This window comes from Onychomys torridus, chromosome 1 (genome assembly GCF_903995425.1).
Source record: "Onychomys torridus chromosome 1, mOncTor1.1, whole genome shotgun sequence".
Lineage (NCBI taxonomy): Eukaryota > Metazoa > Chordata > Mammalia > Rodentia > Cricetidae > Onychomys > Onychomys torridus.
Genome location: NC_050443.1, coordinates 42,962,647 through 42,989,762, shown reverse-complemented (window position 1 = coordinate 42,989,762; position 27,116 = coordinate 42,962,647). Strand labels below are relative to the sequence as shown.

The window sequence follows — 27,116 nt, the reverse complement described above, 5'->3', positions numbered from 1 at the left end:
CTCTTCCCCCTCTTCTGGCCTACACAGATTTACTTTCCATAACTATGGAAAGTTTTGAAGTTATATAAATGAAATAATATACAAGATGATCTTTTAAATTGTGAGTGTGTCCCTGTCTCTATCTGTGTCTGTCTGTCTGTCTGTCTGTCTGTCTGTCTCTCTCTCTCTCTCTCTCTGTGTGTGTGTGTGTGTGTGTGTGTGTGTGTGTGTGTGTGTGTAGTGCACATGTGGAGTTTGGAAGACAATATCAGATATTTGTCCTTGCCTTCTTTCCTTTTTTAGGACAAAGCCTCTTCTTACTCATTGCTGCCTTGAAGGAATTATCTTGTGTCCACCTGCCATCTAGTTGGACAAGTGCACAGATTAAAAATATGCATCACTGATCAGGCTTTACACAAGTGATGAGGAATCAAACTCAGGTCCTCTAGCAGAATAGCCAGTGCTTTACCCTGTGTACTTCCTCTCCAGACTTCTGAGAATTTTTTCACTCTGACTAATGTACTGAAATACCTATATTCTTTCAAAAATCTATTCTTATGTATTATTAGGACTATATTCACTTTTATTGTTCTTTTCTTTGCCTTTTGAAGAAAATTCAGGTTATTTGCACTTTAGGAACAGTAAAAGTAAAGCTGCTATGAACACATTGTTATTGCTTTTGCACAAGTTTTCATTATTTGTTGTAGTTGTTTATCAAGACAGGGTTTCTTTGTGTAACAGCCTTGGCTGTCCTGGACTAGATTTGTAGACAAGGTTGGCCTTAAACTCTCAGAAATCCACATGCCTCTGCCTCCTGAGTTCTGAGATTAAAAATGTGCACCACCATGCCCAACTAAAGTTTTCATCTGTTTTTAATTGGGATGAATGACCAAGAATGAGATGCTGGGCCATAAGGAAGGTGCAGTGCCATTTTATAATAAATGGTTCTTGTTTTCCCGAGTATCTGGACTATAAAATATTTGAAACACCATTTGAGATTTCTTCAGTTGTAGGAATTTCAGCAAATGTGACAGGCATGGTATATTAGCTCAAATTTGAATTACTGAGTAGCAATGATAGTCTCCTTTGTCATCACATTATCAATAAAAATTCAAGACTATTTTCTTATGGCTTTGTGTTTCAGTTTCCAGTTTTGGTTTAATATATCCCCACAGAAGCATGAACACTTAGTCTGTGTTCAGTGTGTAACCTAACTAAGTTCGAGCCTCAATTGTAGGAATTTTTAGTAGTTTTCTTGAAATTTTCAGCCTACACATATCATCTGAATAATACTTAATTCATCCTTTTCTGAGCTTGACTACTTCAACCCTCTCCTTCCTGTTTTTACTGTCCTAAGTCCAAGCCCTTCCTCTTTTTCTTCCTATTCTTGTCCTCTTCTGATTTTCCCCTCTACTTAAACTTTCCTTTAAAGTTGGTGGAATACAGAATAGAGTTTTTTCCTTCATTTTTAACTTCTAAACAAGAAGCATTATTATATACCATTGTAATGTTAGATACATATTTTAGGTATAAGGTCATTACAAGTTGTTCACAACTTTGTACTTTGGTCTGTTACTATTTTATGACAGATGTTATTCTAAATGAATGGTACTACTTCCCTTCCTCCCTCCCTCCCTCCCTCCCTCCCTCCCTCCCTCCCTCCCTCTCTCCCTCCCTTCCTTCCTTCCCCCTCCCTCTCTCTCTCTCCTTCCCTCTCCTTCTTCCTTCCTCCCTATGTTTTGTTTTCTGGTGTGTGTGTATGTATGTGTGATTTAGATTTACTTATGATGATGTTCAAAGATGTAGTCCTCCTTACCAAGTGCTCTTTTGTGTTTAAAGAGTATTCAGATGTTATGGATGAAGCATAACATTATGTAGGTGACAATTAATCAAATTTGTGAATAGTGTAATTCCAACATTGTACATTATTAATAGTTTCTTCTCCATTTCACCGAGCATTAAGATATGATATTGGAATTTTCAATAAAAACATAAACTTGAGGTTCTCTTAGCTTTTAACTCATGTACTTAAAAGATAAGTGTGCAGTACCAGATAGTTTTGTTTTCTAGATCCTCTTATGGAAACATATATATTGCAATATATAATTATAAAACAGCACTTATCTAGATAAACTGAACTTTGACTTTAATTTATATCATTATTTTTTTTTAATTTTCAAAAGGCATGTATTTACCTATGCTCTCACATTTACTCAATTTGTACTTTTATACATGCATATGGCTGGCTCTACAGGTTCTTTATTTTCAACATGACAGGTTTTCTGTGTTTAGTTTCTCTGTTTAGCAGACCATTTGCAGCTAAACAATCATTCTATTTGTGTCTTTTCTTAGCAACCACACTTCTTCCTTAAAAGGAGTTCATAGATGGCAATCCTGTTCTTTTGAGGCATCAACATAGCAGAAGCTGCAGGGTCTGAGATGAAGACAGGAAAAACAAACAACCAACCAACCAAACAAACAAACAAACACAACTGCATTGCAATTTCTGACAGCAATTCCAGGGTAGTTTTCTTCTCAAACATTTTGGAGATATTTAATATATTGATCACCATTATTTATCTGCTAAGCTACTGAGTGTACAGAACCCAATGGTTAATCTTCCAGTGTATAGAAAAGTCTTGTAAGCCATTTCCATTTAAATCTTAGCTTCTATTTTATGTCTAAGTCAGTTTTAAATAAACAGCCTCCTTATGATGGGTCTCATTTAAATGTTTTTACCTGTGTGGTGTGTAGTTATTGAGAAATAGGAAATAGGAATTTTATCTCATTGGGTGATGCACATTTTGTTGTTTCAATAATATTGAGCTTAATTATAGAATATGGTATGAATTAATTTTATTGTTTTCTATATTTATAGTTACTATTAATTAATGGGATTGTATTTGAGCTAAGAATGATTTTCACTGCATAGTCAAAATTATTTCTGTTACCTCTTTCGCATGCCCTGTGAGCCTTGAAGCTAGAGGAAGAAAATGAGAAGCATCACTTTAGGCAGGTGTTAGTGTGAAACACCTCTAATACTTCTAAGAGATTCCTCCCTCAGTTTCAGCTGTGTTCTTGTTTCAGACTGCTGCAGCAATCTTTGGGAGTCCCCGGAATCCTGCTGCTGAGCAATGATATCTTTTCTTGAGTGGGGCCCTGGAGTATCAAGCCCTGAAGTTTCTTTAAACTCTCATCAAAATTACCTTAGTTTAGAAATCTGAGCAATATCCTTTTCATACCCAGGCTGAATGCTGTCTGAAGCCAGAAGATGGTGAGAAGTGAGTCTCAGACATTCTCTCTCTCTCTCTCTCTCTCTCTCTCTCTCTCTGATATGTAGTCTTACAGAACATTAATTCACATATTCTATCTATTTATAATTTTCCATGTAAAAGGGCAGCAAGGCATATCTAACCCTTATTATTTTTTCAGAATTTCTTAACAAATTCTCCGTCAGATTATCAATACTGTGCCCTAGTTATGTGATTCCAGGTGGAATGCCTTATTTGATACAAATGAGGAACCAAGTGAAGCAGTCCTGGCATTTGTGACAATAAAGGAATTTAGGCAGGGGTTTTGATCTCAAGGCCTCCCTGGATTGCATGCTATCTAAAAATGTCTTTACAGGAGTCATATACTCTATGTCAAAGGAAATCTTAAGATGTATTAAATGAAATGATTACATCACTGTCAACTTATTATGTAGATAGTAGCATCTTTCTATAATTATTTGTAAAGTCCTACAATTATAGGAATTTTATTCATATGAAAATGATATCTAAGTGTAAATTAAGGCATCTCAATATTCTGATTTATCTGCATCTTATTTGATTTAACATTTTAGAATCTCTGTCTCCCCTTTCCTCCAACTCCTCCTTCTCTTTCTCCCCCTCCCTCACTCCCTTCACTTCCTCCATTTCATCTTACTCTCCCTGTCTGCTTCTCTCCATCTTCCTGATTTCCCCCATCCTTTTATTTCTCTCTCCACTCTTTCTCCTCCCCCTTTCTCTCTCCTCTTTCTCTCTATATGTGGTATATGCCATTGAAGACACTGTGTGTGTGTGTGTGTGTGTGTGTGTGTGTGTGTGTATTTATGTGCTCACCTGTATGGGTTGAAGTGGATGCCAGTGTTTGGAATGCCTTTCCTTAAACGCCTCTTTACCTTATTTATTTTGAAAAAGAGACATTGACTGAACCTGGAGCTTGCTGTTTTGGCTGGCAATCTGAGAGCCTCTGAGGTCCACTTGGCTTTGCCTTGTCCCCAGCATTGGAATTGCAGTAACATGGTAAGCCTCATTTTTATTTTGTGTGTGTGTGTGTGTGTGTGTGTGTGTGTGTGTGATGAGTATCTAATTTGGGACTTGGTACTTGCATAGCAAGCAAGCACTTCAACCACCGATCTATTTTACCTACACCTAGAGGTTGAATATTTTAACATCATTGTGCTGTTCATATATTTTTGTCAGCTTGACACAGACCTGAGTTACCTGGGAGGAGGGAATGTCAATTAAAGAATTGCCTCAGATTGGTCCATGGGCAGGTCTCTGACACATGTTTTGATCAGTGATTAATGTGAGTAGTTCTTGGTTGTATAAGAAAACAAGCTGAGAAAGCCATGGAAAGGAGCAAGTAACTAGCATTCCTCCATGGTCTCTGCTTCAATTCTGTTTCCAAGTTCTTTCTTTGAGCTCTAGATCTGGACTCTCTCTATTATGGGCTGTTACTTTCAAGAATAAATAAACCCTTTCCTCTGCCAAGTTACTTTTTCTCATTGTGTTTATCACAACAATGGATAGCAAAATAGGGCAGTTACCTTCTGTGGTATGAAAAATGTAAACAAAATACATTGTTTACTAAAAGATGCTATAATATTGCTTCTTAATTAGGCCAACGTTGTTGCCTGCCTCATAAGCCATTCAGTCATGAAGGGACTGTTGTCAAAGAGGACTTCCTTGTGTCATGGTCAAGTGTGAGGATAGGAGATCATGTCTCAAATATGATTCCTTGGACAAAAGCATTTGTAAACATTTAGAGAGTAGAGAATACATGTGATTTAAGGCAAGGAAAAAGATGATTGGAAGGGAGTCAATCAGTTGATTCAGGTGTAATCCATCTTCATAGCTATCCATGGAAGATATGTTCAGACAATTAATGACATCAGACAGATTTAGAGGTTGATTGTTTTGCTTCATGACATTGTTGGTCACTCATAGGATATATTTAGAGGACCATAGAAGGTATCAGTGGTTTCAGTGGAGTGACCTTCAAGATGGTGGAAGATAACCTTAATAAGCCTTATAGACATGGTTCACATGTTCAAAATACAGGTGGCAACCTGGATTTTCATTCTTTTTTAAATTTTATTTTTCTCTCCCACAGTTTGCCTCTTCACTCCTCCCAGCTCCCCCTTCACTTCCCTTCTTTCCTGGATCCATCCAGCCTCTGTCTCCCATCAAAGAAGAGCAGGCCTCCAAGATACAATAACCAAACATGGCAAAACAAAACACAATATGACAAGGCAAAAGCCTTCACACCAAACCTGGAAAAGGCAACTCAACAGAAGGGAAGGTCTCCCAAGGGCAGGCAAAAGAGTCAGAAACACACCTGCTTCCACAGTTAGGAGACCCACAAAACCAGGAAGCTAATTGCCCCAAAATATGTGTGCAGGGCCTGGTGCAGACTCGTACAGGCCCCATGTTGCTTCTTCAATCTCTGTGAACCCATATGTTTCCTGATTAGTTGATTCAGTGGACCATGTTCTCCTACAATCCACACACTTGGAATTCCTCAAGCTCTGAGGGGAGGGACCCAATGAAGATCTCTAATTTAGACTCTCTCTCTGCATGATGTCTGGCTGTTGGTCTCTGTATACCTGCCGATCTGCTTCCACAGGAAGCTTCTCTGATCACATGTTATTTCTGATAGAAGCTACTGGGAGACTGATGAGAGATTCCTCCACCATGTGACTTCCAATGTGAGTGAATTTCTTTCTCTACTGAGTATGCTTTTATGACTTCCATGTTGTAGACATCAAGGACATAAAATCTGAGCAAAGTTATAGGTCACACGGTAAAATCCATTCCTAGAGATCAAACACGCTATAAAAGCCCTACTTCTGATATAATGCCTCTGAGTAATATTCATCATTAGGTATTAATCAATGTATACATCATTGTTGTGTATGTATGTGTTCATATATACTTGCACCTGTCTTTACAGGTACAAATACATGAGTACAGGTTCGTGTTGGGGATAGGCTTCAATGCCAGCTGTCTTTTTCAATTCTTCCACTTTACTTTTTGTGGTAGGGTCTCTCACTGAATATAGAGCTCACAATTCAGCTACTCTGGATGACCAGTAATCCTCAATTACTCCTGTCCCTGCCTTTCTTTTCTTTTCTTTTCTTTTCTTTCTTTCTTTCTTTCTTTCTTTCTTCCTTTTTTTTTGAGACAGGGTTTCTCTGTGTAGCTTTGTGCCTTTCCAGGAACTCACTTGGTAGACCAGGCTGGCTTTGAACTCACAGAGATCCACCTGGCTCTGCCCCCCAAGTGCTGGGATTACAGGCGTGCACCACCACTGCCTGGCTATTTATTTATTTATTTTTTGTCCCTGCCTTTCTTGTGCTAGGATTATAGGCATATGCCACAGCACCTGGCTTTTTGCATGGGCTATGGAGATTGAACTCAATTCCTTATGCTTATATGGCAAGCACATCACCACCTGAGCTATCTTCTTATCCCAGTAAATAGATTTCAGAGAAATATTATTTCTACAAGAAGTCTATGGTGTGTAAAAATAAAGATGATTGGGAAATAGGGGATAAGTAAGGAGACTCAGAAAAAAAACAGAGATCTCTGAGTCTTAATGTGAGTTGTATACGTTGGTAAACTTGCAGCACTCAGAAGGAGGAACAGGAGTCAAGGACACCCTTCAGTATCATGGTGAATTGTAGGTCAGCCTGAACTACATGAGATTCTGTCTTAAAAAGTATGTGGGGAGAAGCTTCACATCTACTTAAAATACAATATGTGGCCCCTTTGAAGTCCAATTCAAGAAAAACAGTAATGAAGAAATACTTTTGGAAAGTTACTAATATCAGATAAAAAGTATTCAATTATTGGTCACAATTTAGCTTTGTGATTATGTGAGGAAATGTCTGATTTAGAGGTGAATGCTAAAGTATGTAGTGATAAAATGATGTAACTCCAAGACACTTGGAATCTGCTTTAAACAATGCAGTAAAGAAAAAACATACACACACACACACACACACACACACACACACACACACATATATAATAAGAGTGATAATTATAGAATATAAGTTAGGAGTATAGGAGGAGGATCCATTGCTTTGCTTTATTTTATATGTGTTTAGTCATTATTAAGGCAGCCTTTCAATGTGTAGTTGTGCTATAAAGGCTAGAATCAAACGCCTGGGGTTAGGTGACCCTCCTGTCTTGTTTTCCCCAATACATGGACTTCAGGCATGTAACAATATGTTATCATTCTTCAACTCTCTCTCCCTCCATCCTCCTTCCATCTTTCTATCCCTTTCTTCCCTCTCTTCCTTCCCTGGTAACAAACTTTGGACATCTAGGCAAGGACTTCACTAGTGAATTGTACTCAGAAAAAAATCCTACTTATATTAATTGGCAGATCTCTCTTTCTATCACTTCTATTATCTAGCTATCTGTAATAGTCAGGGTGCATTGGAGTAACTGAAATTATAGAATGAATCTCTCTCCACCTATTATCTATACCTATATTTATATTTATTTCTATATGATTTCTTAGAAATGTTTACAGGCTTTGGGCCAGCTAATTTAACAAGAGATGGTCATTCATGGAAAGTCCATGGATCCAATAGCTGTTCAGTTCATGAGGCTGGATGTCTTGGCTGGTCTTCAGCATAGGCTGGAATCCTGAAAACCAGTGAAGGAACTGACTTGCTAGCAAGCCAAGAGCAAGCAGGCAAAGAGCAAAAGCTCCCTTCCTCCATGTCCTTATACAGACTTCCAGCAGAATCTGTGGCCCAGATTAGAAGTGCGTTTTTGCAGCTCAAATGATCAGGATTACAGGTATTTCCTACCTCAAAGATCTGTATTAGAAGTGAATCTTCCTACTTCAAATTAAACAACTATCCCTCAGAGGTGTGCCTTCCAGTTTTGGGTTTTAGTTAATGCCAGATGTTTTCAAGTTGACAACCAAGAATATCCACCACACTATTTATCCAAGTATCTATCTATGTGTGTGGGTGTGTGGATGTGGAGATCAACATTGGGTATCCTTGCTGAGGAGGTTGTACACCTTGCTTTTTGAGACAGAGTCTCTCATTGGGACTTGAGCAAATCTATTACCTAAGTCTGGCTATCCAGCAAAGCCTTGGATCCTCTTCTCTATCTCTGCCTTCCAAGGACTGAGATTACAAGGGCCTGTCAAAAGTTGTCTATTTTTAAAGTCAGCTAAAGCAGGTAAATAAAAGCAAGTGAAACTGGGCCAAGAGGGGCATTATTCAGATTTTTGCCAAAGTCCCATCATCCTCTGTGTGATTGCCACTTTTTTTTGTGGATCACAGTCTGCAAGTTTTGATTGAAGTAATCTCTTGGAATATATTAGAAATTTCAGGACCTATTGATTCATGAGAAGGCAGTGAAAGTCATGACATGTTGCTACCAGGCCAAAAATCTTATACATTTTAAAAGCAAAGTATACAGAGTGATGCTGGCAAAAGGTGGCAACTAATAAAGATTTGAAAATATTTGCCTAGAGAGATAGGTCAATAAAGCCGAATAGTGGATAATGGTTTAAGGGAGACAGTTTAACCAGAAAGACTACAGCTGAAGTGAGAAGCCTATTTCCAGTCTATTAACCAGGGCTTGACAACAGGTGGTAAGAGAAGACTTACAGTGGGAATCGGAGGCTGTGTCTTAACTTGAGAACACAAGTAGGAAGACAAAATCTTAGTCTTCAGCTTCAAATCCTTAAATCAAGGGTCTGTTTTTAATTGGAAAGCAAGTCAAACATAGGTGAGGCGTTTGAGACATTAGGTATTTCCCATATGACTCTGGCATAAAGGAGAATCTGTGTCCTTTTTTCCCCATTACATATGTGAACTTACAGGGGTGACCATGGACACAGTTCTCTTGTTCCATGCTATTTTGTTTTTGAACGTTACATAAAACTTCAATCTAAAATGCAGTGGGGGAAGAGCTGCATGGGAACCCAGAGAACAGCATCCGAGCTAGGTGGAATGCGTTCATCATGAGAAAAGTTGGAGGGTGCTCTGAAGATGAAGGGCAAGAGAGCCAGGCAAGGATGCGGGGTGGAGAAAAACTGTGTCTATCTAGCCGGGCCAGGAGATGACAAGAAGCCAGTGGATTTGCAACACAGCTAGGAACAGCACAGGTGCAGGACCAGGAAGGGCAAAGCTAGGAGACTGGACAGGAGAGAGGAATCATGTAGGAAGAAAATGTGGATGTATCTTCCAGAAGAATTGCTTCTTGTGTATATGAATTTTGAAATTTATTTATCATTGGGATTATTACTTAAAATATCCTGTAACCCAAGAAGTCTGTCTGTGAGAAAGGCATAGAAAGCTGTTTGCTAGGCTATTTCCTGGAGGGCTGGGTTTAGGCAGGTGATAAGTTTCATGGAAAGGACTGCTGGGCACACGAGCTAGCAGGCTTGGGGGACGTGATTGCTTCTGTCCACCTTTCTCTCCCTTGCTCCGTTTTTGATGATTCCACCCTACAAGAACCATAGTTTAATGTCAGTTTGCTTATATTTTCAGGTTTAGATAAATTCTCTAAATCAGAAATTCAGGCTGACACCTTACATTGCCACCTAGCGTCCACTAGGTGGAGGCTGCGAACAGCCTGCTGGGAAGCTGCAGAGGGGCAGGGTCCGCAGCTGCGCAGAGAATGAAATGGAGGGTCCAACACTGACAAGGCAGGCCTCTCCTCAGGATGAAAACCTTGGCAGGGGGTAAGCTTTGAGGTCTGTGGACTGCAACCAGTGATGGGCATCCAGAGTCTGAAGAGGTGTTCATTGTAAGAGCGTGGGTGGGAAGGCACTGCGCTGTGGGCAGTCTTCTCAGGGTTCTTAGCATAGAGGTACAGACTCTCCCTTGTCTGCGTCGCTTTGTACTATGCGGTGATTTTACCACGTGACTCAAAAATCATAGCATGAAATTTAACGTTTTTCTTTTCCATATGTCCCCTGTATTCCTACCAAGCAATACTGTGAGGAACCATGTTTTTATTGTTCGATTATTCATAAATAATTTAGCAAACAAAGAAAATTGCCAAATACTGGTATATTTTTATGTCATCATTGCTAAATAATAGCATCTAGCCATCTTTTAAGGGATCCGTTTTCGCATGGCCTAAAGCAAAGGCTGTGCTTGGGGTTTGGTGTGTGTCTTTTTATTGTTGCATGTTTCTGTTACACAAAAGGTTAAACTGACAGTAGTCCTTTGAAAAACTACATTGCATTTAATTTGTTTTCTAACATGTGCTGCTTAAATTATTTCTTGAGAAGTTCATTTGTGTATACAATGTATTTTGATCATATCTATCCCCAAACTCCCCTAACCCCTGCCTGACCAGCAATGTGCCCCTCCCAATTCTTGTCCCCCCGCCCCCAATAACCATAATCCTTGTCTGCAGATGAATGTTGAGCCATCCACTAGAGCTTGGGAAAGCTACCCCTAGCCACTCTCCTAAAGAAAACTTACTTTCCTACACCTCTGGCAGCCATCAATGGCCAGGCTCACAGAGAAAAACAGCACACATTCTCTCTAACAGGTGGGTTTTAGCTTTGCATCTTTAGATTTGTGTGTTTGGCTTAGAGTTCTGGTAGAAACCAGAAAATGGTTTGTAGGAGGAGTTAAGGGAAGGGGGGATCGCAGAACTCAGGTGATCTTTTACCTTTTTGGGCAATCTTTAAAATGTTATAACTTTCTTCACATGCATGCCTTAATTGTATTTAATTGGGTCTTTCCTTTTGGATTTCATAGGATGGAAAAATCAGATACTAATTTAGATCTTTCTTTTCCAACCTGCATTATCGCAATTAGATTTTGTTTAAACTTCTGATGCTACAAGGGGACCTATGCTAATTGTGCTTGTTCTCTGCCAAAGCCTAAAATCCATCATTTCTTTACAGATTCCCAGTTTCTCTCATTGAAGATTTTATTAGAGAAGAAAAATTTTATACCAAGTGTATTTATGCCCACAACCATGTAAAAATGTGACCACAGGTATGATCAAATCCAGAAGCATATGAACAGTCTACCCATTTCCTTTAGTCATACATAACCCCTGTATTCATTGATTTGAGAAATCAACTCAAAGATACTTGCAAACTGGTTGCAGGATCAGAAGTTTATAATGAGGAAGCAATGTGTTACCAACTAACTGCAATGTTCTCAGACAATTCCCTTTTCATTTGGGGCTGGAATCTCCATTTATTTTCTAAGCTACCTGGGTCAGATCCTGTTTCCCCACTATTTATAGAAATAAATAATCTTTCATATTGTCATAAAAGAGTTATACTTTTTGCCCATATTACTACATAGGAAAAGCCAACTTACTGTTTAATTTATAGAGTGTAGGCATACAAATTATTTTCAGAGACATCTAAAAATTACATTCATCTCACCTATTCAACCTACCTGTGACCTAAGCAATTGTAGTTATTGATAATTTTATTAGTTTATTACCTTCTTACCCCTTTCACAGTGTCGCATAAATGAGTTTATACAGTACTTTGATTTTTTCCAACTTGATTCTTTTGTTTAATATTATGCCTCTTGCATTATAAAGTGTATTTCATGGCTATTTAGACATGTTATTGCCTAAGAATGGGAAGTATTGAGAAGTTTTAATATGCTAACTACTATGGACAAATGTCTATTTCAATACTTACTTTTCATTAAGATATTTCTCTTTTAGCTTTAGAGTTGCAGTGTATTTTATATATTTTGGAAAATACATCCGTGTCAGCTATTTGCGATCATTCTTTGCTCCATGGATTGAGCTGTATTTTCCTTTTTCACTCTACATTGTGTTTCTATTATCATTTTTGTTTGTTTTGCTGTTGGTAATTTAGATGTTAATACTTTATTTCAATTTATAATCCATCACAGGAAGAATACAGGAGAAGTGAAGTAATAAAGGGGAGGATGTGAAGAGACACAGCTAGCAAGTATGTGCCATCCTGTCAGGTATTTATGCAGATGCTATACAGGCTAAATTCATCTGTCTGCTGCGTATCCTCCAACAACACATCAGTTGGTTAGAAATAGAAGGATTAATTTTGAATGCTGATTTTTTCCCACTAATCTGCAAATCTAACCATGAACACTATCAAAATGTTTTAACCACTATCTATTTGTCATCAGTTTTGAAAGGAAGGAGTATGTGTCAAGTAGTCTACATTTCATTGATTTTCAGGATTGTTTTGAATACACAGGGTAGCTGCTTGCATTTCCATAGGAATTTAAGCACTGTGTTGTTCATTCCAATGACAACAGTAAAATATCTAGGATGTAGACTGGGCCTGTAATTAATCTCTGAATGCCCAGGAAATCGATGTTATCTTAACAATATTTAGCCTTATAATCAATGAACCCGGGGAATTTTAAAATTTGTATAGTCCTATTTTAATTTTTGTTCTGCAAAATATAAATAAAGGTAAGTGCACTTAGCCTATATAATTATTTATTTTGTTTATTTCTTTTATTTTTCTGCCTTCTTGTCTCTCCTCTTTCCCATGCATTCCTTTCTTTAAAAGCATATATATATATATTGCTAAATATTTTATTTTTTATATTATTTTGATTGTTATTATTGCTTTTTAAAACAAAACAAAGCGCAAACGAGGACACCTCACTGTGTTGCTGCTGCTATTCTCAGGCTTACGCACTTCGGAAATGCTCCTCCCATCCTACCTCAGCATGTGCTGCAGACACAGACCTCAGTGATAGTGTGGTCAATGTAACTCTTACCTGAGTTTCATTTTTTTTTAGTGGTTAATTTTTGTCTATTAAATACAGTTTAAATTTTATGTTGTCACATATACTGATACTTCAATGAACTCATTTTTATTTCTAATCATATTGTTTTTTGGATGTAGTCTCGTCTCTCTCTCTCTCTCTCTCTCTCTCTCTCTCTCTCTCGTTGCTTTTCAATTACCTGTATATATGTGTACATGAGAGGCATTATGACAGAGTCAGAAGAGGGGATATGATCACCTGGGATGGAGTTATACCTAGTTTTAAGCTGCCTGATGTGGGTACTGGGACTGCAACTTGGTTCCTCTACAAGAGTGTCAGACGCTCGCTCGTAGCTGCTGAGCCATCTTCCAGACCCTAGATTTTTTTCAATTCAGAAGATTATGTTCTTTGCAAATAGATGCAGTTTATCTTAACTGTAATATGGAAAAGACATATTAGAAATAGGCATACATAATATTTATTTTGCTCATGGATTGCTCCTATGGCAATCCTCAGTACAATATAAAGAATGCTAAGTTCCATTTTTTTTTTCTTTTTAGTGGTAAGGTTTATTTAATTTTTTTTTTGTGTGTGTCTGTGTCTGTCTTCATGAAGAACATATGTTATGTACCAGTGGACAAAAAAGATTAACCTGTGTGCTGGGATTAAATGCTTGTGCCACCACCACCCGGCATTCATATGGCTATTTTGCCTATATACATATCTGTGTAACACTTCTGTGCCTGGTACCTGCTAAGGCCAGAAGAGAGCACTGGATCTCCTAGAAATGGAGTCACTGATGGTTGCGAGATACTGTGTGGATGCTGGGAATTGAACCCAAGTCCTCTGGAACAGCAGCTAGAGCCCCTAACCTTTGAGCCATCTCACTAGATATAGCCACATTGTTTTTGTTTTGTTTTGTTTTTGACACAGTCTCTCACTGGGACCTGAGTCTCACAGATTAGGCTAACTGATTGACCAAGGAGCACCAGGGTTATGACTGTCTTGATGTCCCAGTTTTGTAAATTATAAGCACACACCTCTATGCTTTTGTTTTTGTTGTTTGTTTTTGTTTTTCGAATAGGGTTTCTCTGTGTAACCCTTGCTGTCTTAGAATTCACTCTGTAGACCAGACTGGTAAAAAACATAAGAGATCTGCCACCTCTGTCTCCCAAGTGTTAGGATTAAAGGTGTGCACCACCACCGCTCCCTGCTTAGTTTTTTTAAAATATAGACTAAAATGTTATTTTGAAGTTATTTCCTAATTAAGCAAATTTCAAGACAGTCCAGAGTGTTTTATATGGCCTTCACCTTCCTGTCATGTCAACACCTTACTTAACCATAGTATGTTTATACAAACAAGGAAGTGAATAGTCATGGAACCCCTAACGGAATATCACAATCTTTTATTATATAACCATATTCCCATTGATTGTCATTATTTTCTATATCTTGGGACAAACCACACTAGACTTACTGCCAGTTGTTTTAAATATTTGCATTTGTGCACCAACTTTCTATGTGTTTTTTTTTTTTCTCAAAGCCACAGATGGCTCAACCCCAGTTTATCTGGGCCAGAAATGAAGATGTGGAATGGCCAAGGCTGAGGACTGAACATCTAGGCTATTTCTGCCAAGCCTGATAGCCCAGTTCATGTGGTAGAAGAAACTAGCTTGTGTAAGTTGTTCTCTGACTTCTATGCACACAATATAGCACATTTACACATGTGATGCACACACTAAATAAAATGTAATTAAGAAAAAAACTAAAATGCATATTTTTTTAACCTACAAGTTAGGACCTGAAGTGGAATTTCTTAACATTAAAATGAAACATATAGAATCATATTTTTTATTAAAATGATTTAGTACTTTGCTCAATGTTAGAAATAAAAGAAACTGAGCTGGATAAACAGCTTGGGTAGTAATGTGCTTGGTGCAAAAGCATTGTAGAACTGATCTCAATACCCATAATCTACATTTTAAAAAGCTAAGCATGGGGCGGTGGGGTTGCATGCCTTTAATCTTAACACTTGTGAGACAGAGGCAGCAGATCTCTGGTATGTAGCCAGCCTGATCTACTGAGTGAATTCTAATACAGCAAGGGCTATACAGAGAAAACCTGTTTGAAAAACAAAAATGAAATATAACATTTTGTATTAATATGGTACAATTCCCATCCCCAAACACAGGAAATTAATGCTAGGGTTCTGAGCTGAATGGACCTATAGAAGTAGAAGGCCAGAACAGCTTTCATTTTTATCCAAAATTTCAAACATCATCTCTGGCATCTTTCTCAAGGTTCAGTGACCTTTCTCCTTTCGTTTCCTCTCCAATGTTATATTTATTGCCAGTGGTTTGAATGGTGGTATATATGCCTCACTTCTCTCAATATACAATTTCAGACATTGTCTTGTAGATTATCTAAAGGATCTTAAGAGCTGGAGAGACAGGCCTCCCATTAAAAGCATATAATGTCCTCAGTTCACAGTACATATATAAGAAGGCTCTGTCACTTATGTGCACATAACACCACTACACATAATTAAAAATAAGTAATAAAATAAATCTGAAGGATCCAACTAGTGACACTTTGTAATACATGACTTCTGATAATTAGATGCATTCTGGGAAATATCACCTTTCCATTGGTTCACCAGCCTGGACTTTATAGGATCTTCTTAATTTCTGGGCTGTCATCCATGCCCTATCTGGGCCAAACAGACCCTTCTTTATGTCGCTCCATGAAAACACACAAGCAGCAAAGAAGTATGTCCTGACCTAGTTTAAGAATCTTCCCTTGCCAATGGTCTGTGCATTTAAAAATTTCATTAAATAGTATTTATGTTTAGAAGCAGGCTGTTTTCAAAGGTTCTCTCTGTGTAGCCCAGGCAGTTCTCTGGCTCTTAAACTGGTGTGATCTTTCTATTTAGGTTTCAGTGAGCTGTGACTAGGGGCACATCACCAAGCCTGTCATATTTTCCTTTAATATATTTGTTTTTTGATTTCATATTTGGAACATATTTTGTGTAGAAATGCAGCCAAACATTTACTTTGATCATTTGCACTGCAACATTGGCAAACTCCACAAGTGTGTGTGTGTGTGTGTGTGTGTGTGTGTGTGTGTGTGTGTGTGTGTGTGTATTTCCAGACAGGGTTTCTCTGTGTAGTTTTGGTGCCTTTCCTGGATCTTGCTCTGTAGACCAGGTTGACCTTGAACTCATAGAGATCCGCCTGGCTCTGCCTTCCAAATGCTGGGATTAAAGGCGTGCGCCACCACCATTTGGCTCCTTTTATACTTTAAGAAGAGTTTTGTGTTCCTTAGATTTTTTTTTGTAACCACAAAGTTATGTAATTTTCATGTAGATGTGTTATGATTTGTTTAGGCTTGATCAATGGGCTATGGTAAACTCATGATTCATTATATTATTTCCTAACCTAATACACCTGAGAGTAGCCTTGTAACAATGTTGGTTAGAAACATACAGAGAGTGCACATCTGTTTATTTTTTTGATCTGGAAAATTGAGTCTTTGAAGATATAACGATGTGTGTGTGTGTGTGTGTGTGTGTGTGTGTGTGTGTTCCTGATACTAATTTGGTTTAACAAATTCCTTTCTCTATCTAACTTTCCAAGTATTTTATTGTGAATAAGTGTTAGATTTGTGAACTATTTCCTCTGCCTTGTAGGTAACTACTTAATTTTTATATTTCTATGTGTATAGTGTAACATATTAACTACCTTTTAAATAGTAAATTAATATTTGCGAGTCACCTATGATTGCTCTTGCTCCTCTTTTGTTGTCTTTATTAAAAATATTTTTGAATAAATTTTCTTTCATATTTTAAAACTTATTTTTAATTTTATATATGTTTAAATGCCTGTCATGTGCCTTCAGAGGCCATAAGATGATGTGAGATCTCCTGGACCTGGAGTTAGAGACATTTGTGAATTATCATATGGGTTCTGGGAATCTAACTTGGGTTCTCTGGAAGAGCAGACAGAGCTATTAACTATTGAGCTATACCTCTGTTCCCTGCTCTGTGCTCTTAAGTCATATTTGTCTTTAATATTCTTATACATTTGTGGCATTTTGTTATTAGGTTACACTGGCATCATTTAAAGACTTGATGAAAGCCTTTAATCTATGTTTTGCTTTTCAGAAGTTTGTAAAGGGAAATTATTGTGTTTTCTAAAAAAATTATTTTTATATTAACTATAACACTCTGTATGCTCATCATGATGGTTCAGTGTTAATTGTTACCTTGACAGAATCTAAAATAATTTTGGTGCAAGCCTTTTGGAAATTATCTGTGAGGGCCTATCTTAGTTTTGTTAATTGATATTTGAAGAGCCACCTTAATTGTAGGTAGGAACATCCTCTGGGCGGGAGACCCTAGATTATATAAAATGAAGGCAGGCTGAGCACTAGTATGAATGCATTCACTGCTCTCTGCTATTTATATTGGGAATATTTTTTCATTGAATATATTCTGATCATTGTTTCACCTCCCCCCACTTCTACAAAGCCTTCCTCACCTTTTAGCACACCTAACTCCCCACTGTCTTTCTTCCTCTCTGCAGAAAACAAGTGCACAAGCTCTCGGCTTCTTGCCTATGGATACAATGAGATCAGCTGTCTCAAGCCTGCCTGCCACTGTGACTTCCCTAGTGATGGGACGAAACTCGAAAATGTTTGTCAAAATAAACTATTTATCCTGATTTTTTTCTAGTGAGTCATTTCAGTTCAACATGGAATTAAACGCCCAAGCCACAGCAGAAGCCTCAAGGGGACCTGACCAGCTGAGCCATCAGGAAAACTTCCTCCATGGATATTAATCTATATTCCAGAACAGAGAAACAAGTGAGTGGTGCATAGATTAAATATTTGATATCAGGTATTACTATTAAGTATATTCAGCCTCTATAAAACTGTAGAGGATGTCATGAGTTTTTATAAGAGTGTGTGGAGCATTAGAGGAGTTGGTAGGCAGAGGAAGGGTACACATGATGTAAATACAGCACCCATGCATGAAATTCTAAAAAAAACCCAACAACATAAAAACATATTAGAAAGCCTCAGAATACTGTTTACACAGAGTTCACTATACATTGTCCTATAACTTGATATTTTGACCTTTGTTTCTCAATTGCTCTTTTGAAAGTTATTTCACAAATTTACTTCACTTAGCTGTATGCCCCTTAGAGTTTTCAGACTGTCTTAAAAGTATTTAGATTTGTGCTTCCTCCAAACTAAAAATATTGATTTTTTTATTCTCTTTTTGTATCTTTGTAAAACTACTTTGGAGACATGTCTGTTTAAGGAATTATTTATGTAGGTAAGACATTCTTCTTTTAACTTTACAGTGGTAAAGCATGTAATCTATTCAGGACAGTAGTTTGTTTTCTTCTGTGTGGTTTTAAAATTTGTTACGTCATTGATTATCATTTTACTTAGTTATGGTGTACTTGGGATTTTGTGGGATTGTTGATATTCTTAGTTTTTGTTGTCTGTCATTCTGTGGTGTTTGTTGCTTTTGGTGTTATCACTTAATGGTCCTTAAAATGAACAAGAGGTACAATGAAAAAACTGAAGGAAAGATGTAAAGAGACAAATGTGCTGAGTGTACCCTGCCCCCTAGGGAATGTGTACAGGCTAATTACTCCTGTGCCCAGGATTTCCTCCCCATTCCCAGTCTTCCATTGGTAAGCATTGTTATACCAAAATTAAGCCTTGTTTTTGGTTCATTGCACCCTTTGGAGTCTATAAGTTATATTTCAAAATTGCTTAACTTGTATTATTTGCAAAGTATCTTTGTTTAAATCTTTACTGTTTTAACTACACAAAGATTATTTCTTTAATTGTAAGACATTTTTTTTCATATAATATATTCTGATCAGTTTCTCCTCCCCAAAATCCTCCCTATCCTTCTCACCTTTCCACTTAACTATCTTCATGTACTTTTTATCTCTCTTTATTTAGGAAAAAAAAACAAGGAACCAACAGTAACAACAAAGAAAATGAAATAAACCATAACAAAAAGTAAAAGCCCATAAGAACAAAGAGAGAGAGAGAGAGAGAGAGAGAGAGAGAGAGAGAGAGAGAGAGAAAGAGAGAGAGAACAAAATACATAATTCACAAAGTTAGAAACCATAATATACAAGCAAAGGGCCAGTAATATTTAAAAAAATGTCCAAAAAAGCAGTATGAGACAAAACATCTACAAAATATCATTGAGTTCATTTTGTGTTGGGCATATACTTCTGGGCATGGGGCTACCCTTTAGTGTGGTCCATATAGTGAAACTCTATTGGAAAAACTATTTTGTCCTTTGAGTGTAGTTGCCAATCAGAGATAGCCTCTTGGTTAGTGACGGGAGCCTGTGTCTATGTTAACATCCGCTTCTCACTACTGGGGCCTTCTAGCTTCAACCTGTGCAGGCCCTGTACATGTTGCCACAAGTTCTGTGAGTTCATGTGTGTATCGCTAGTACTGTGTCTAGAAGACTCTGTTTCCATGGGAGTCATTCTTCACCTTTGGCACTTGCTTTCTTTCTGCCTCCTCTTCCTCATAACTCAAGCCCTAATTGGAGTTCTAAGAGACATTTCATTTAGGACTGAGTTCTCCAAAGTCTCTCACTCTCTCCACATTGTCCAGTTGTTGGTCTCTGTTCTCAATATATTATATAAATAAAATGCGCGCACGCATGTTTGTGTGTGTGTGTGTGTGTGTGTTAGAGTGAGAGAGAAGAAATCTTTTCATGGGAATTTGAGAAAGATTTCCCAAAAAGATTTCCACTTTTATGGAAGTAGGTGTCATTGATATATCTTTAAAATTGCTTAAATTGTGGGTGATTTAATATATGTACATATTTTACATACACTTAAGCATATGGAATTTCATTTTTTATAACTTGTATTTGAGTGTTTTTCTTCAAATCATAAAGGCAATTAGGGAATTGCAAAGATTTTTCTCTGTATATTTGGAAAGGATCATACAGATTTTATCCAGTCTTATATTAAAGTTGTGTTTTATATTAACTATGTATTTTAAACTAAACCTACACTTTTGGGTCACATTTTCATTTACATGCCAACCACAGACTCCCCTCTCCTCCCTCCTCCTGCTCCCCCCAAGGCCTTCCCTGCCAACCCACCCCACATCCCCTCCTCCAAAAAGATAATGCCTCCCATGGGGAGTCAGCAGAGCCTGGTGCATTCAGTTGAGGCAGATCCAAGTCCTTCCCACTTCGTCAAGACTGTGTAAGGTGTACCTCCATAGATAATGGACTCTAAATAGTCAGCTCATGTACCAGGGATGGATCCTGATCCTAGTGCCAGGGGCCCCTTAAGCATATCAAGATATACAACTGTCTTGCTTATGCAGAGGGCCTAGTCCAGTCCCATGGAGGCTCTACAGCTGTTGGTCTAAAGTTCATGAGTTCCCACTAGTTTGGTTTGGTTGTCTCTGTAAGTTTCCCCATTATGATCTTGATGCCCCTTGTTCATAGAATCCCTCTTCTCTTTCTCTTTGTCTGGACTCCAGGAGCTCAGCCTGGTGCTTGGCTATGGACCTCTGCACCTGCTTCCACCAGTTACTGGAGGAAGACTTGATGATAACAGTTAGGGTATTCACTGATCTGATTACTGGGGTAAACCAATTCAGGCACCCTCTCCACTATTGCTGGGTCATCCCTGTGGATTCCTAGGAACTTCCCCAGCACCTGGTTTCTCCCTATCCCCCATGATGTCTCCCTATCTCTTTCCTTGCCCTCCAAATCTGTCCCTGTTCCAGCTCAATCATCCTGTTCCCTTATGTTCCCATTCCCTATCCCCCACTCTCTATTGCCCCTCCATTCCCAGTTTACTCATGGAGATCTTCCCAGAGCAATCCATGCATCCCTCTTAGGGTCCTCCTTGTTTCCTAGCTTCTCTGGAGCTATTCATTGTAGTCTGGTTATCCTTTGCTTTACATCTAGTTTCCACTTATGAGTGAGTACATACCATGTTTGTCTTTCTGAGTCTGAGTTACCTCACTCAGGATTATATTTTCTAGTTCCATCCATTTAACCAGGCTTCTTCTTATCTTTCCTCTTCTCCTGCATCCTTAGGAAATTTGTGTTTGTCCAGGATCATGAAACAGCATCATAGCTTCTGCCCTTGGAAATACACCAAGGTCATCCCATCCACCAGTAAGAACACAGAGGGCATTTATCTTTACAGTAACTTCTATGACTGTACAACCTAGAAACTATTGGTTTTAATAGTACTTTGGGAATTAATTTTAAGATGTATATTCTTGATTACTCTTTAATTTTTCAATACATTTTGGTATATGATCTGCTTTTTTATTTTATTTTTAGGTTTTTGAAATTATAATATAGTCACATCATTTCTCCTTTTCATTTCTTTTCTCAAATTCTCTGATATAACCTACTTATTCACCTCTTTTTTTCAATTTAATCTCCTCTCATACAATACATCCTGACTGCAGCCTCCCCTCCCTCTTCACCTCCCAATTCCCCCCACCTCCCCTCTCCTGCAGATCCACTGCTCCTCTATTTTCTTTCAGAAAAGAGCATGCCTTGCTGTGATATTAACCATACTTGACGTAATAAGATGCAATATACTTAGGTGTATACTCTCATATCAAGGCTGGACAAGGCAACCCAGTAGGAGGATAGGATCCCACAAGCAGGCAAAAGAGTCAGAGACATCCCCACTCCCACTGTTAGGGGTCCCACAAAATCCCTAAGCTAAAGAACCACAGCTTGTATGCAGAGGGCCTGGTGCAGACCCAGGCAGGCTCCATGGTTGCTGCTTCAGTCTGTGAGAGCCACTATGACCTCTCCTTAGTTGATTCTGTGGGCCATGTTCTCCTGGTGTGCTTGACCTCTCCGGTTCCCACAATCCTTCCTTCTCTTCTGCAGAGTTCCCTAAGCTCCTCCTAATGTTTGACTCCGAGTCTCTGTATTGGCTCCAAGCAGCTGCTGGAAGAAGCCTCTCTGTTGATGATAAGCCTAGGCACTGATCCTATAAGCATAGCAGAATATTGTTAGGAATCATTTCACTGAGATTTTTTTTCCCAATTGTGTTTGGATCTACCCTGTGTCTCTGAGCCATCTAGCTTCTGGATCCTGGCCAGGAAGGCAGTAATGGACATGGGTTCTCTCTCATGGTGGGCATCTCAGGTGAGACCAGTCATTGGTTGGCCACTGCCAGAAGGTCTGAGCCACCTTTCTCCTACCACATCTTGCAGGCAGGTCAGAGAGTCGGTCATACATTTTGTGGCTGGGTTGGTGTACTAGTCCCATCACTAGGAGCCTAGCCTGGTTACAGAAGTTGATTGTTTCAGGCTCCATATCTTCCGTTGCTAGGAGTCTTTATTAGGGTCAATGTGGATGGGAAAATGAGTGATCAGTTTGGGGAGGGAGGAATGGAGGAAGAGAGTAAAAAGAAAGACAGCTGAATTAGGTGAGCATTTAGGGGGAATTATGGAAACCTAGTGCAATGGAACCTATAAAGTTTATCCTTTTCCACATTCAGATTCATGCCTTCTTTTTCACTAATTGTTCTTACACACACACACACACACACACACACACACACACACACACACACACTCCTGAATACTTAAATACAAAAATCAATTATATTTGGTATTTGAGTTAAAAATAAAATTTTCTTGTGTTATTCAGTTGTCCTAGAACTTTTGAGGAACATTTACCTAGTATTTCTTTTGACAATTTGTAAGATGAGTTAAGTGACAATTAGTATATGATATTTTTAAGCCTTCAACTTAAGTAACTGTGTGTGTGTGTGTGTGTGTGTGTGTGTGTGTGTGTGTGTGTGTGTTTGTTGTCACACTGTCATGTATTTTGAAACCAGATCAATGCCTTGTCCAGTTGGCATCAGAGAGGCTTTCTCTGGCAGCAGATGGGCGTGGGTGCAGTGACCCACAGCCAGATGTTCTGCAGAGAGAGTCTAAATTTGGGATTTCCATTGGCTCCTTCCCCTCAGAGCTCTGGGAACCCCACAGAAGAGGAGGAGGAAAGACTGTAGGAGTCAGAAGGGATGGAGGACCAGGAGGATGGAGCCCACTGAATCAGTAAGAAGGTCTGATATGGGCTTCCAGTGACTGAAGTGGCAAACACGGAGTCTTCAAGGGTCTGTACTTGGGTCCTCTGAGTGTATGGTAAGGCCATTAATTGGTGTTTTTGGTGGACTCCTAACAGTGAGTGGGTGTGTCTCTGCACCTCTTGACTACTCTTGGGACTTCTTTCCTCTTATTAGGCTGCCTTGTCCAACTTCAACCTGAGGGGCTTTTACCTTGTTTGGTCATAGATGTTTGTCCTGTGTGGTTGTTGTCTCATGGAGCCCTGCTCTTTTCTGAAGGAAAACACCAGGATATTGAATCTAGGGGATAAGGGAGGTTGAGGGGGGTTGTGGGAAGTGAGGGAACTCTGGTAGGGATGTATGGTATGAGAGAAGAATTTATTTTCAATATAAAAAATAAATATGAATGGAATGTTCTGATTTTATTCTTACTTTAAAAGTAATTTCATTGATACTGGATTTCTTGTTGTTCTGTGTAAGTTTTATAATTATTTTGTTCATTAGCACAAAATAATAACATGTATGGGAACCTGGATAGACACTGCTCCCCAGTCTCTACATTCCTTGTGAATACTGCATTCCTAATAATGTTAATACTTCTTGTCTAGGAATTTGGGGCATGCTAAATGTTATAATGATCTTACTAATATATGAAAATGATTTACTGCCTAAGTGTACATATTTTACAATTACTCTCTATTTATTTCTGAATATTTGTTTTTCTTTATGGTGTTGATGCAGGGTCTCACCATACTGCTCATGACAACCTCTGACTCGGGCCCTGAGGAGGTGCTTCTCCCCTGTCTCCTTTGGAGCATTCACTGAAGACACAGACCCCACACCTAGCTGGTGGTATTGTAAATGGAGGGCTTTTTGGCTTTTCATTTTCTATTGTTAGTTTCTGGTATGTAAATTTGGGTGGAATTTCACATTTTCATATAATTTCAAATTTGCTGGCTATATTTTAAAATCTGGATTTTTTTGCATTTCATGTTATTTCCTTCCAACTAGAAGTAGTTTGTCTTCCTTGTCATAAGTAAAAGACAGCATATCAACCTACTGTTCTCTTTCTCCAATAATTTGCCCAAGGTCAATGTCCAGTAAATGTTCTGTGAAGTGGTATCCACCTGTATTTTCTCTGTTATAATGCTGGGAAAGCACTGAGCCTTTTTAGAATCTTAGGTATTTCCTTCCATTTGAATCAATGAAATGTCAGTTTTGTACATGACCTAATTTTGATGTTTTTTTTTTCCTTTTATTTAACATTCTTAATAAATATTGTCATGCATTCATATAATGAGTTGTAGTCATTTCCATCTCAATTCTATCTCATTCTACTCTTTCTTCTGTTGAATAACTACATTCTAAGTCTCCTTACTGTTTGTACTATTTTAAAAATGAGAAGTTCATACAAGACTAGAGTAGTTATATAATTTTGATGTCTCTGTTCAATTCATTCTGTGTATTTAACTCTTCAGTCTCAAAATTCTGACCTCTTTATCAGCAGTTCTAAAACTGTGGGTCACAGCACCTTTGTGGGTCAAATGACACTTTCACTGTAGTCTCCTAAGACCATTAGGAAACACAGATTTATTGATGTGAAATATAAGTGTTTTAAGCTAGGGAGATTGTCCACTTTTAAAATGATTCTCATGAAGATATGAGTTTCAATCCTTAGCAGTTGCAGAAACGAACAGTCATACAGGGTATGATAATGTGCCATTGTAATCCCAGAATTCATCTACTAATCTAATAAACTGCTAAATTCTAGGATCAGTAATAGATACTGCCTAAAAAAAGGGGCAGAATTCGATTCATGAAAAGATCTGATGTTGTCCTTGCATCCATACACCTGTACACATATTGCAGCATCTCCCCACATCCATGATCACATACACAAATGCTATTTTAGTGTTTATTTTGGCACCTGGTTTAATTTCACTTATCTATTTTTAACTATATTACCATATGTGAATATCTTTATTGGAACTAATTTGCATAAGTCTTCCATCATTAATTTTCATTATCTGAATATTGTATTAACAATAGTTATATTATGGCAGTTCTTTGTGAAGTTTAGATGAGTTTTGTCCTAGAAAAAAGAGGAAGATGTCTTGTCTTTGAATGGAGATACCCTTAGTCTCTAGTAGCTTTTATAATCCCTGACTTCTTAAAGTCTATAAATTGTGACATTAAATATATTGATGTTGTTAATACTCTTAATGGCATGTTTGCAGCTTCAAGTATTTTTACACCAATTTATCCTTGTGTTTATCATTTAAGGAATGTGAGGTATTTATGATACAGTCTGACTGCTGCTCAGTGAAGTTACAACTCAAGCACTGAATCCACGCTTTCTCTCAGCATCCTGAGAAGCTCACACTGGACACTGCTGTTCTCAGCTTATGGTATTGTAAAATCAATTGCTTTGCAAATTTTGTCTATGATTCTTGACTACTTATGTAAATAATTAGATTGAATTTTATATTCTGTTATGCTTAACAGCTTGCAGATGTTATTAGATCTAACAACATTTTTGTATTACTTATGGATCTAAAATCAGGATGTACTGGCTTCTGTTGTGATAGAAGACAAGGGCATCTGTGTGATCACCATTCCTGCACAGAACAGATTGAACAAGGCTGTATTAGGCACAGTTAAATTTACAGTAATGTTCTTATTTCCAGTGTAGTGCAGGTATTGTTTCCTTTTGTCTAGTTCCTTGCAAGATTGACTCTCCAGCATACATATTCAGCTACGCCTAATTTTCTTTCTTCCTTCTCAGTAAATATTCCATGCATAGAATCTTACTTGTTCATGCATATTATACATTTTACACATTATTAATATTTTCTTTTTTGTTTTTCGAGACAGGGTTTCTCTGTGTAGCTTTGTGCCTTTCTTGGAACTTGCTTTGGAGACCAGGCTGGCCTTGAACTCACAGAGATCCACCTGGCTCTGGCTCCTGAGTGCTGGGATTAAAGGCGTGCACCACCACTGCCTGGCCACATTATTAATATTTTCATACAGTATATTTTGATTAAATATTTCTCTTTCCAACTCCATCTTGATCCTCCCTATCTCCTTCCCCACCTAATTTAATGTTATCTCTCTTCTCTCTCTCTCTCTCTCTCTCTCTCTCTCTCTCTCTCTCTCAAATTCTCTCTCTTTCTTTAAAAAAAATGAAAACACACAGAAAATCTAACAAAACAACAAATACCACAACAAAACAAACAGCAAAGGATCAAAAACACAGTTTCCATTTTGTTAGCTTGCTACTCTTGGGCATAGAGCCAGCCCTGTATTATGGTTGATATTTCTGGTGTCTCTATTTGAGAAATCTGCTTTTCGTGTTCTCAACACATGTAATTGCAAATATGTACCAGATTAGGATTAGGACTTTTTGTCCACAGCCTTTATCAGTGTTGGAGTTGTAAGTGGTTTGAGACTTTGAAAGTTTTGTTCGTTTCTATTACAGTAGAAGCTTTCTAAAATATGTTTATTTATGATAGTAATGTAAAGGCAATTGCCATATGTAAAGGGAACAATTCTCCAACTGGATGAGCCACCAAGTAAACCTCTAGGAAAGGGTTAAATGATCCAGCTTGATGGGTCACTGTTTAAGGAGCTCTCATACATTCCCACCTCAAACATGTGTTACTGTTGCTAAAGCTATTATTTATAATCCACAACCTAATGGAAAGGCTCTTTGCTAAAAATAACACTTAACTAACATCATCAAATGTAGTTGGAGAGCTTCTCTCCAGGTTCCACCAAGCCCCCATGTCCCACAACCCACGTATAAAATGATCATACAGACACTTATATTATTTAAACTGCTTGGCCATTAGCTCAGGCCTACCATTGTAGCTCTTACTCTTATATTTAGTCCATTTCTGTTAGTCTATACTTTGCCACATGGCTTGTGGCTTACTGGTGTCTTTACATGTTGCTTCTCATGGCAGCGGCTGGCTGGCAGTGTCTCCTCCCAGCCTTCCTGTTCCCAGCCTTCTCCTCTTCCT

General features: G+C 38.2%; 1 long non-coding RNA gene across 6 annotated transcripts in view; it reads left to right on the top strand.

Moving 5' to 3' along the window:
• Positions 1–9,875: 9,875 nt before the first annotated feature.
• LOC118576779 overlaps positions 9,876–27,116 on the top strand; it is a 53,774-nt gene continuing 36,533 nt past the window's right edge. For 2 of the 6 annotated variants that reach the window (XR_004943994.1, XR_004943991.1), the window contains exons 1-9: positions 9,876–9,966; positions 10,650–10,787; positions 11,149–11,242; positions 12,131–12,208; positions 14,523–14,656; positions 17,712–18,317; positions 22,999–23,173; positions 23,836–23,998; positions 25,378–25,502. This is a non-coding gene — a long non-coding RNA (uncharacterized LOC118576779). Of the gene's footprint in view, positions 9,967–10,649; positions 10,788–11,148; positions 11,243–12,130; positions 12,209–14,522; positions 14,657–17,711; positions 18,318–22,998; positions 23,174–23,835; positions 23,999–24,183; positions 24,277–25,377; positions 25,503–27,116 lie in introns of all 6 variants that reach the window. The other 4 variants (XR_004943993.1, XR_004943995.1, XR_004943992.1 and 1 more) reach the window with 4 other exon arrangements.